At 37.1% G+C, this 13,443-nt stretch overlaps 3 non-coding genes across 3 annotated transcripts; all 3 read left to right on the top strand.

Annotated features, from left to right (window-relative positions):
• Window positions 1–2,251: 2,251 nt before the first annotated feature.
• Window positions 2,252–2,323, top strand: TRNAQ-UUG (transfer RNA glutamine (anticodon UUG)). Its single transcript has one exon. It is a non-coding gene; the product is annotated as a tRNA-Gln (tRNA).
• An 8,023-nt stretch (window positions 2,324–10,346) lies between these two features.
• TRNAQ-CUG (transfer RNA glutamine (anticodon CUG)) lies at window positions 10,347–10,418 on the top strand. The gene has a single exon. It is a non-coding gene; the product is annotated as a tRNA-Gln (tRNA).
• Window positions 10,419–13,166: 2,748 nt separating this feature from the next.
• TRNAQ-UUG (transfer RNA glutamine (anticodon UUG)) lies at window positions 13,167–13,238 on the top strand. The gene has a single exon. It is a non-coding gene; the product is annotated as a tRNA-Gln (tRNA).
• The last annotated feature ends 205 nt before the right edge of the window (window positions 13,239–13,443 follow it).

A 13,443-nucleotide genomic window follows, 5' to 3' on the forward strand; every position in this document is an offset into this window, starting at 1 on the left:
ATTTATACATAGAGTTGAAAACAATACACAGGGCGAGATTAACAATGGGGTGGATGGAGCTACAGTCCTCCACACAAAAAATAGGCCCACCATCAACTGTACGGTTGGCCATAAATCATAAGTATTAAAATTGTAGTTTTAGTTTTGTCATCAAACTATGTTATTTTTCTACTTTTCTGTATTTAGAGAGAAATTGGGGCTGACAGTGTAGGTGTTGTACACACCCACTTGGATCTGGCTACATCCACATAGCACTGGTCACAGCTCCTCCCCTTCTCAGTATAGGCCCTGAAACATTTTAGCCCCTGACCCATGTGGTCCTTAATCCGGCCTTAACAATATGCAAATAGATTGGTAGCATTTCAAAGATTTTAAGCACCTCCAGTTTAGTATACAGTTTATTATATGTGGACTGTTACAGCCCAGCATACTACGTCAATAGGTTCCATGGTGTAATGGTTAGCACTCTGGACTCTCAATCCAGCGATCCGTGTTCAAATCTCAGTGGGACCTTGTATAAATATTTATTGTAAAAATAGTTAACAAATATGACACATTATAAAATATGTATGTATTCGTGGCCGATTGGTTTTGGCGATGGACTAGAAATCTATTGGGGTCTCCCAGCGCGTGATCAAATACTGCCGACTACATTTTGGCTTTGCTGGAAAAATGTCATTGAAATAAATTTTAAACCAATACTCAAACGTTTTAGAAACCATTCAGAGATCATAAACACCTGTAGAATAAACCAAAAATGCTTCCTTTCGTTGCCATGGGGGTGGGCCTACTATTATATTATCATAGTTATGTTATTTGCACCTGATACCAGCAATATTCCCCCATATCATATAATTTATCAATCTCCTTCATGTTTTACCATATCACCATGTACTTTAGCTTTCTCTAAAAAATCATCATATCACCATTTTGGACAATCACAATCTGGGATGTGAAATCCATTGCTACAGCACTCAAAAAGGTAACAGAGGGTTTTTCTGGTTTGCCATAAAAAGTTAATTATACATAGAGTTGAAAACAATACACAGGGCGAGAATAACAATGGGGTGGATGGAGCTACAGTCCTCCACATTAAAATAGGTCCATCATCAACTGTACGGTTGGCCATTAATCATAAGTACTAAAATTGTAGTTTTAGTTTTCTCATCAAACTATGTTATTTTTCTACTTTTCTGTATTTAGAGAGAAATTGGGGATTACAGTGTAGGCTTTGAACACACCCACTTGGATCTGGCTACATACACATAGCACTGGTCACAGCTCCTCCCCTTCTCAGTATAGGCCCTGAAACATTTTAGCCCCTGACCCATGTGGCCCTTAATCTGGCTTTAAGAATATGCAAATAGTTTGGAAGCACTTCAAAGATTTTAAGCAACTTCAGGTTATTATACAGTTTATTATATGTGAACTGTTACAGCCTGACATGATATGTCTATAGGTTCCATGGTGTAATGGTTAGCACTCTGGACTCAGAGTCCAGTGATCCGAGTTCAAATCTTGGTGGGACCTTGTTTAAATATTTATTGTAAAAAAAGGAAACAAATATGACACATTATAAAATATGTAAGTATAAGTGGCCGATTGGTTTTGGCGATGGACTAGAAATCCATTGGGGTCTCCCACCGCTTGTTCAAATACTGCCGACTACAATTTGGCTTGCTGGAAAAATGTAATTGAAATAAATTTTAAACCAATACTCAAACATTTTAGAAACCATTCAGTGATCATAAACACCTGTAGAATAAACCAAAAATGCTTCCTTTCTTTGCCTTGGTGGTGTGCCTACTATTATATTATCATAGTTATGTTATTTGCACCTGATACCAGCAATATTCCCCCATATCATCTAATTTATCAATCTCTTTCATGATTTACCATATCACCATGTACTTTAGCTTTCTCTAAAAAAATCATCATATCACCATTTTGGGCAATCACAATCAGGGATGTGAAATCCATTGCTACAGCACTCAAGAAGGTAGCAGAGGGTTTTTCTGGATTGCCATAAAAAGTTATTTATACATAGAGTTGAAAACAATACACAGGGCGAGAATAACAATGGGGTGGATGGAGCTACAGTCCTCCACATAAAAATAGGCCCACCATCAACTGTACGGTTGGCCATAAATCATAAGTATTAAAATTGTAGTTTCAAAGATTTTAAGCACGTCCAGTTTAGTACACAGTTTTTTATATGTGGACTGTTACAGCCTGGAATGATATGTCAATAGGTTCCATGGTGTAATGGTTAGCACTCTGGACTTTGAATCCAGCGATCCGAGTTCAAATCTCGGTGGGACCTTGTTTAAATATTTATTGTAAAAATAGATACATTATAAAATGATTGGATTTGGCGATGAACTAGAAATCCATTGGGGTCTCCCAGCGCTTCTTCAAATACTGCCGACTACATTTTGGCTTGCTGGATAAATGTCATAGAAATAAATTTTAAACCAATACTCAAACATTTTAGAAACCATTCAGTGATCATAAACACTTGTAGAATAAACCAAAAATGCTTCCTTTCTTTGCCATGGGGGTGTTCCTACTATTATATTATCATAGTTATGTTATTTGCACCTGATACCAGCAATATTCCCCCATATCATCTAATTTATCAATCTCCTTCATGATTTACCATATCACCAAGTACTTTAGCTTTCTCTAAAAAATCATCATATCACCATTTTGGGCAATCACAATCTGGGATGTGAAATCCATTGCTACAGCACTCAAAAAGGTAACAGAGGGTTTTTCTGGTTTGCCATAAAAAGTTATTTACACATAGAGTTGAAAACAATACACAGGGCGATAGTAACAATGGGGTGGATGGAGCTACAGTCCTCCACATAAAAATAGGCCCACCATCAACTTTACGGTTGGCCATAAATCATAAGTATTAAAATTGTAGTTTTAGTTTCCTCATCAAACTATGTTATTTCTCTACTTTTCTATATTTAGAGAGAAATTGGGGCTGATAGTGTTGGCGTTGTACACACCCACTTGGATCTGGCTACATCCACATAGCACTGGTCACAGCTCCTCCCCTTCTCAGTATATGCCCTGAAACATTTTAGCCCCTGACCCATGTGGCCCTTAATCCGGCCTTAACAATATGCAAATAGTTTGGTAGCATTTCAAAGATTTTAAGCACCTCCAGTTTAGTATACAGTTTATTATATGTGGACTGTTACAGCAAGGAATACTATGTCAATAGGTTCCATGGTGTAATGGTTAGCACTCTTGACTCTGAATCCAGTGATTCCAGTTCAAATCTCAGTGGGAACTTGTTTAAATATTTATTGTAAAAAAGTATACAAATATGACACATTATAAAATATGTATGTATTCGTGGCCGATTGGTTTTGGCGATGGACTAGAAATCCATTGGGGTCTCCCAGCGCATCTTCAAATACTGCCGACTACATTTTGGCTTGCTGGAAAAATGTCATTGAAATAAATTTTAAACCAATACTCAAACGTTTTAGAAACCATTCAGTGATCATAAACACCTGTAGAATAAACCAAAAATGCTTCCTTTCTTTGCCATGGGGGTGTGCCTACTATTATATTATCATGGTTATGTTATTTGCACCTGATACCAGCAATATTCCCCCATATCATCTAATTTATCAATCTCCTTCATGATTTACCATATCACCATGTAGTTTATCTTTCTCTAAAAAATCATCATATCACCATTTTGGGCAATCACAATCTGGGATGTGAAATCCATTGCTACAGCACTCAAAAAGGTAACAGAGGGTTTTTCTGGTTTGCCATAAAAAGTTATTTATACATAGAGTTGAAAACAATACACAGGGCGAGAATAACAATGGGGTGGATGGAGCTACAGTCCTCCACATAAAAATAGGCCCACCATCAACTGTACGGTTGGCCATCAATCATAAGTATTAAAATTGTAGTTTTAGTTTTCTCATCAAACTATGTTATTTTTCTTCTTTTCTGTATTTAGAGAGAAATTGGGGCGGACAGTGTAGGCGCTGTACACACCCACTTGGATCTGGTTACATCCACATAGCACTGGTCACATCTCCTCCCCTTTTCAGTATAGGCCCTGAAACATTTTAGCCCCTGACCCATGTGGCCCTTAATCCGGCCTTAACAATATGCAAATAGATTGGTAGCATTTCAAAGATTTTAAGCACCTCCATTTTAGTTTACAGTTTATTATATGTGGACTGTTACAGCCAGACATACTATGTCAATAGGTTCCATGGAGTAATGGTTAGCATTCTGGACTCTGAGTCCAGCGATCCGAGTTCAAATCTTAGTGGGAACTTGTTTTAATATTTATTGTAAAAAAAGTAAACAAATATGACACATTATAAAATATGTATGTATTCATGGCCGATTGGTTTTGGCGATGGACTAGAAATCCATTGGGGTCTCTCAGCGCGTGTTCAAATACTGCCAACTACATTTTGGCTTGCAGGAAAAATGTCATTGAAATAAATTTTAAACCAAAACTCAAACGTTTTAGAAACCATTCAGTGATCATAAACACCTGTAGAATAAACCAAAAATGCTTCCTTTCTTTGCCATGGGGGTGTGCCTACTATTATATTATCATAGTTATGTTATTTGCACCTGATACCAGCAATATTCCCCCATATCATCTAATTTATCAATCTCCTACATGATTTACCATATCACCATGTACTTTAGCTTTCTCTAAAAAATCATCATATCACCATTTTGGGCAATCACAATCTGGGTTGTGAAATCCATTGCTACAGCACTCAAAAAGGTAACAGAGGGTTTTTCTGGTTTGCCATAAAAAGTTATTTATACATAGAGTTGAAAACAATACACAGGGAGAGAATAACAATGGGGTGGATGGAGCTACAGTCCTCCACAGAAAAATAGGCCCACCATCAACTGTACGGTTGGCCATAAATCATAAGTATTAAAATTGTAGTTTTAGTTTTCTCATCAAACTATGTTATTTTTCTACTTTTCTGTATTTAGAGAGAAATTGGGGCTGACAGTGTAGGCGTTGTACACACCCACTTGGATCTGGCTACATCCACATAGCACTGGTCACATCTCCTCCCCTTTTCAGTATAGGTCCAGAAACATTTTAGCCCCTGACCCATGTGGCACTTAATCCGGCCTTAACAATATGCAAATAGATTGGTAGCATTTCAAAGATTTTAAGCATCTCCAGTTTAGTATACAGTTTATTATATGTGGACTGTTACAGCCTGACATACTATGTCAATAGGTTCCATGGTGTAAAGGTTAGCACTCTGGACTCTGAATCCAGTGATTCGATTTCAAATCTTGGTGGGAACTTGTTTAAATATTTTTTGTAAAAAAAGTAAACAAATATGACACATTATAATATATGTATGTATTCGTGGCCGATTGGTTTTGGCGATGGACTAGAAATCCATTGGGGTCTCCCAGCGCATCTTCAAATACTGCCGACTACATTTTGGCTTGCTGGAAAAATATCATTGAAATAAATTTTAAACCAATACTCAAAAGTTTTAGAAACCATTCAGTGATCATAAACACCTGTAGAATAAACCAAAAATGCTTCCTTTCTTTGCCATGGGGGTGTGCCTACTATTATATTATCATAGTTATGTTATTTGCACCTGATACCAGCAATATTCCCCCATATCATCTAATTTATCAATCTCCTTCATGATTTACCATATCACCATGTACTTTAGCTTTCTCTAAAAAATCATCATATCACCATTTTGGGCAATCACAATCTGGGATGTGAAATCCATTGCTACAGCACTCAAAAAGGTAACAGAGGGTTTTTCTGGTTTGCCATAAAAAGTTATTTGTACATAGAGTTGAAAACAATACACAGGGCGATAGTAACAATGGGGTGGATGGAGCTACAGTCCTCCACATAAAAATAGGCCCACCATCAACTTTACGGTTGGCCATAAATCATAAGTATTAAAATTGTAGTTTTAGTTTCCTCATCAAACTATGTTATTTCTCTACTTTTCTATATTTAGAGAGAAATTGGGGCTGATAGTGTTGGCGTTGTACACACCCACTTGGATCTGGCTACATCCACATAGCACTGGTCACAGCTCCTCCCCTTCTCAGTATATGCCCTGAAACATTTTAGCCCCTGACCCATGTGGCCCTTAATCCGGCCTTAACAATATGCAAATAGTTTGGTAGCATTTCAAAGATTTTAAGCACCTCCAGTTTAGTATACAGTTTATTATATGTGGACTGTTACAGCCAGGCATACTATGTCAATAGGTTCCATGGTGTAATGGTTAGCACTCTGGACTCTGAATCCAGTGATTCCAGTTCAAATCTCAGTGGGAACTTGTTTAAATATTTATTGTAAAAAAGTATACAAATATGACACATTATAAAATATGTATGTATTCGTGGCCGATTGGTTTTGGCGATGGACTAGAAATCCATTGGGGTCTCCCAGCGCATCTTCAAATACTGCCGACTACATTTTGGCTTGCTGGAAAAATGTCATTGAAATAAATTTTAAACCAATACTCAAACGTTTTAGAAACCATTCAGTGATCATAAACACCTGTAGAATAAACCAAAAATGCTTCCTTTCTTTGCCATGGGGGTGTGCCTACTATTATATTATCATGGTTATGTTATTTGCACCTGATACCAGCAATATTCCCCCATATCATCTAATTTATCAATCTCCTTCATGATTTACCATATCACCATGTAGTTTATCTTTCTCTAAAAAATCATCATATCACCATTTTGGGCAATCACAATCTGGGATGTGAAATCCATTGCTACAGCACTCAAAAAGGTAACAGAGGGTTTTTCTGGTTTGCCATAAAAAGTTATTTATACATAGAGTTGAAAACAATACACAGGGCGAGAATAACAATGGGGTGGATGGAGCTACAGTCCTCCACATAAAAATAGGCCCACCATCAACTGTACGGTTGGCCATCAATCATAAGTATTAAAATTGTAGTTTTAGTTTTCTCATCAAACTATGTTATTTTTCTTCTTTTCTGTATTTAGAGAGAAATTGGGGCGGACAGTGTAGGCGCTGTACACACCCACTTGGATCTGGTTACATCCACATAGCACTGGTCACATCTCCTCCCCTTTTCAGTATAGGCCCTGAAACATTTTAGCCCCTGACCCATGTGGCCCTTAATCCGGCCTTAACAATATGCAAATAGATTGGTAGCATTTCAAAGATTTTAAGCACCTCCATTTTAGTTTACAGTTTATTATATGTGGACTGTTACAGCCAGACATACTATGTCAATAGGTTCCATGGAGTAATGGTTAGCATTCTGGACTCTGAATCCAGCGATCCGAGTTCAAATCTTAGTGGGAACTTGTTTTAATATTTATTGTAAAAAAAGTAAACAAATATGACACATTATAAAATATGTATGTATTCATGGCCGATTGGTTTTGGCGATGGACTAGAAATCCATTGGGGTCTCTCAGCGCGTGTTCAAATACTGCCGACTACATTTTGGCTTGCAGGAAAAATGTCATTGAAATAAATTTTAAACCAAAACTCAAACGTTTTAGAAACCATTCAGTGATCATAAACACCTGTAGAATAAACCAAAAATGCTTCCTTTCTTTGCCATGGGGGTGTGCCTACTATTATATTATCATAGTTATGTTATTTGCACCTGATACCAGCAATATTCCCCCATATCATCTAATTTATCAATCTCCTACATGATTTACCATATCACCATGTACTTTAGCTTTCTCTAAAAAATCATCATATCACCATTTTGGGCAATCACAATCTGGGTTGTGAAATCCATTGCTACAGCACTCAAAAAGGTAACAGAGGGTTTTTCTGGTTTGCCATAAAAAGTTATTTATACATAGAGTTGAAAACAATACACAGGGAGAGAATAACAATGGGGTGGATGGAGCTACAGTCCTCCACAGAAAAATAGGCCCACCATCAACTGTACGGTTGGCCATAAATCATAAGTATTAAAATTGTAGTTTTAGTTTTCTCATCAAACTATGTTATTTTTCTACTTTTCTGTATTTAGAGAGAAATTGGGGCTGACAGTGTAGGCGTTGTACACACCCACTTGGATCTGGCTACATCCACATAGCACTGGTCACATCTCCTCCCCTTTTCAGTATAGGTCCAGAAACATTTTAGCCCCTGACCCATGTGGCCCTTAATCCGGCCTTAACAATATGCAAATAGATTGGTAGCATTTCAAAGATTTTAAGCATCTCCAGTTTAGTATACAGTTTATTATATGTGGACTGTTACAGCCTGACATACTATGTCAATAGGTTCCATGGTGTAAAGGTTAGCACTCTGGACTCTGAATCCAGTGATTCGATTTCAAATCTTGGTGGGAACTTGTTTAAATATTTTTTGTAAAAAAAGTAAACAAATATGACACATTATAATATATGTATGTATTCGTGGCCGATTGGTTTTGGCGATGGACTAGAAATCCATTGGGGTCTCCCAGCGCATCTTCAAATACTGCCGACTACATTTTGGCTTGCTGGAAAAATATCATTGAAATAAATTTTAAACCAATACTCAAAAGTTTTAGAAACCATTCAGTGATCATAAACACCTGTAGAATAAACCAAAAATGCTTCCTTTCTTTGCCATGGGGGTGTGCCTACTATTATATTATCATAGTTATGTTATTTGCACCTGATACCAGCAATATTCCCCCATATCATCTAATTTATCAATCTCCTTCATGATTTACCATATCACCATGTACTTTAGCTTTCTCTAAAAAATCATCATATCACCATTTTGGGCAATCACAATCTGGGATGTGAAATCCATTGCTACAGCACTCAAAAAGGTAACAGAGGGTTTTTCTGGTTTTCCATAAAAAGTTATTTGTACATAGAGTTGAAAACAATACACAGGGCGATAGTAACAATGGGGTGGATGGAGCTACAGTCCTCCACATAAAAATAGGCCCACCATCAACTTTACGGTTGGCCATAAATCATAAGTATTAAAATTGTAGTTTTAGTTTCCTCATCAAACTATGTTATTTCTCTACTTTTCTATATTTAGAGAGAAATTGGGGCTGATAGTGTTGGCGTTGTACACACCCACTTGGATCTGGCTACATCCACATAGCACTGGTCACAGCTCCTCCCCTTCTCAGTATATGCCCTGAAACATTTTAGCCCCTGACCCATGTGGCCCTTAATCCGGCCTTAACAATATGCAAATAGTTTGGTAGCATTTCAAAGATTTTAAGCACCTCCAGTTTAGTATACAGTTTATTATATGTGGACTGTTACAGCCAGGCATACTATGTCAATAGGTTCCATGGTGTAATGGTTAGCACTCTGGACTCTGAATCCAGTGATTCCAGTTCAAATCTCAGTGGGAACTTGTTTAAATATTTATTGTAAAAAAGTAAACAAATATGACACATTATAAAACATGTATGTATTCGTGGCCAATTGGTTTTGGCGATGGACTAGAAATCCATTGGGGTCTCCCAGCGCATCTTCAAATACTGCCGACTACATTTTGGCTTGCTGGAAAAATGTAATTGAAATAAATTTTAAACCAATACTCAAACGTTTTAGAAACCATTCAGTGATCATAAACACCTGTAGAATAAACCAAAAATGCTTCCTTTCTTTGCCATGGGGGTGTGCATACTATTATATTATCATAGTTATGTTATTTGCACCTGATACCAGCAATATTCTCCCATATCATCTAATTTATCAATCTCCTACATGATTTACCATATCACCATGTACTTTAGCTTTCTCTAAAAAAATCATCATTTCACCATTTTGGGCAATCACAATCTGGGATGTGAAATCCATTCCTACAGCACTCAAAAAGGTAACAGAGGGTTTTTCTGGTTTGCCATAAAAGTTATTTATACATAGAGTTGAAAACAATACACAGGGCGAGAATCACAATGGGGTGGATGGAGCAACAGTCCTCCACATTAAAATAGGTCCATCATCAACTGTACGGTTGGCCATAAATCATAAGTACTAAAATTGTAGTTTTAGTTTTCTCATCAAACTATGTTATTTTTCTACTTTTCTGTATTTAGAGAGAAATTGGGGATTACAGTGTAGGCTTTGAACACACCCACTTGGATCTGGCTACATACACATAGCACTGGTCACAGCTCCTCCCCTTCTCAGTATAGTCCCTGAAACATTTTAGCCCCTGACCCATGTGGCCCTTAATCTGGCTTTAAGAATATGCAAATAGTTTGGAAGCAATTCAAAGATTTTAAGCACCTTCAGGTTAGTTTACAGTTTATTATATGTGTACCGTTACAGCCTGACATGATATGTCTATAGGTTCCATGGTGTAATGGTTAGCACTCTGGACTCTGAATCCGGTGATCCGAGTTTAAATCTCAGTGGGACCTTGTTTAAATTTTTTGTTGTAAAAAAAGTAAACAAATATGACACATTATAAAATATGTAAGTATTCGTGGCCGATTGGTTTTGGCGATGGACTAGAATTCCATTGGGGTCTCCGACCGCGTGTTCAAATACTGCCGACAACAATTTGGCTTGCTGGAAAATGTAATTGAAATAAATTTTAAACCAATACTCAAACATTTTAGAAACCATTCAGTGATCATAAACACATGTAGAATAAACCAAAAATGCTTCCTTTCTTTGCCATGGGGGTGTGCCTACTATTATATTATCATAGTTATGTTATTTGCACCTGATACCAGCAATATTCCCCCATATCATCTAATTTATCAATCTCCTTCATGATTTACCATATCACCATGTACTTTAGCTTTCTCTAAAAAAATCATCATATCACCATTTTGGGCAATCACAATCTGGGATGTGAAATCCATTGCTACAGCACTCAAGAAGGTAGCAGAGGGTTTTTCTGGTTTGCCATAAAAAGTTATTTATACATAGAGTTGAAAACAATACACAGGGCGAGATTAACAATGGGGTGGATGGAGCTACAGTCCTCCACACAAAAAATAGGCCCACCATCAACTGTACGGTTGGCCATAAATCATAAGTATTAAAATTGTAGTTTTAGTTTTGTCATCAAACTATGTTATTTTTCTACTTTTCTGTATTTAGAGAGAAATTGGGGCTGACAGTGTAGGTGTTGTACACACCCACTTGGATCTGGCTACATCCACATAGCACTGGTCACAGCTCCTCCCCTTCTCAGTATAGGCCCTGAAACATTTTAGCCCCTGACCCATGTGGTCCTTAATCCGGCCTTAACAATATGCAAATAGATTGGTAGCATTTCAATGATTTTAAGCACCTCCAGTTTAGTATACAGTTTATTATATGTGGACTGTTACAGCCTAGCATACTACGTCAATAGGTTCCATGGTGTAATGGTTAGCACTCTGGACTCGCGATCCGTGTTCAAATCTCAGTGGGACCTTGTATAAATATTTATTGTAAAAATAGTTAACAAATATGACACATTATAAAATATGTATGTATTCGTGGCCGATTGGTTTTGGCGATGGACTAGAAATCTATTGGGGTCTCCCAGCGCGTGATCAAATACTGCCGACTACATTTTGGCTTTGCTGGAAAAATGTCATTGAAATAAATTTTAAACCAATACTCAAACGTTTTAGAAACCATTCAGAGATCATAAACACCTGTAGAATAAACCAAAAATGCTTCCTTTCGTTGCCATGGGGGTGGGCCTACTATTATATTATCATAGTTATGTTATTTGCACCTGATACCAGCAATATTCCCCCATATCATATAATTTATCAATCTCCTTCATGTTTTACCATATCACCATGTACTTTAGCTTTCTCTAAAAAATCATCATATCACCATTTTGGGCAATCACAATCTGGGATGTGAAATCCATTGCTACAGCACTCAAAAAGGTAACAGAGGGTTTTTCTGGTTTGCCATAAAAAGTTAATTATACATAGAGTTGAAAACAATACACAGGGCGAGAATAACAATGGGGTGGATGGAGCTACAGTCCTCCACATTAAAATAGGTCCATCATCAACTGTACGGTTGGCCATTAATCATAAGTACTAAAATTGTAGTTTTAGTTTTCTCATCAAACTATGTTATTTTTCTACTTTTCTGTATTTAGAGAGAAATTGGGGATTACAGTGTAGGCTTTGAACACACCCACTTGGATCTGGCTACATACACATAGCACTGGTCACAGCTCCTCCCCTTCTCAGTATAGGCCCTGAAACATTTTAGCCCCTGACCCATGTGGCCCTTAATCTGGCTTTAAGAATATGCAAATAGTTTGGAAGCACTTCAAAGATTTTAAGCAACTTCAGGTTATTATACAGTTTATTATATGTGAACTGTTACAGCCTGACATGATATGTCTATAGGTTCCATGGTGTAATGGTTAGCACTCTGGACTCAGAGTCCAGTGATCCGAGTTCAAATCTTGGTGGGACCTTGTTTAAATATTTATTGTAAAAAAAGGAAACAAATATGACACATTATAAAATATGTAAGTATAAGTGGCCGATTGGTTTTGGCGATGGACTAGAAATCCATTGGGGTCTCCCACCGCTTGTTCAAATACTGCCGACTACAATTTGGCTTGCTGGAAAAATGTAATTGAAATAAATTTTAAACCAATACTCAAACATTTTAGAAACCATTCAGTGATCATAAACACCTGTAGAATAAACCAAAAATGCTTCCTTTCTTTGCCTTGGTGGTGTGCCTACTATTATATTATCATAGTTATGTTATTTGCACCTGATACCAGCAATATTCCCCCATATCATCTAATTTATCAATCTCTTTCATGATTTACCATATCACCATGTACTTTAGCTTTCTCTAAAAAAATCATCATATCACCATTTTGGGCAATCACAATCAGGGATGTGAAATCCATTGCTACAGCACTCAAGAAGGTAGCAGAGGGTTTTTCTGGATTGCCATAAAAAGTTATTTATACATAGAGTTGAAAACAATACACAGGGCGAGAATAACAATGGGGTGGATGGAGCTACAGTCCTCCACATAAAAATAGGCCCACCATCAACTGTACGGTTGGCCATAAATCATAAGTATTAAAATTGTAGTTTCAAAGATTTTAAGCACGTCCAGTTTAGTACACAGTTTTTTATATGTGGACTGTTACAGCCTGGCATGATATGTCAATAGGTTCCATGGTGTAATGGTTAGCACTCTGGACTTTGAATCTAGCGATCCGAGTTCAAATCTCGGTGGGACCTTGTTTAAATATTTATTGTAAAAATAGATACATTATAAAATGATTGGATTTGGCGATGAACTAGAAATCCATTGGGGTCTCCCAGCGCTTCTTCAAATACTGCCGACTACATTTTGGCTTGCTGGATAAATGTCATAGAAATAAATTTTAAACCAATACTCAAACATTTTAGAAACCATTCAGTGATCATAAACACTTGTAGAATA

The sequence above is a fragment of the Taudactylus pleione genome, unplaced genomic scaffold (genome assembly GCF_031769625.1).
Source record: "Taudactylus pleione unplaced genomic scaffold, aTauple2 ptg000085l, whole genome shotgun sequence".
NCBI classification, from domain to species: Eukaryota; Metazoa; Chordata; class Amphibia; order Anura; family Myobatrachidae; genus Taudactylus; species Taudactylus pleione.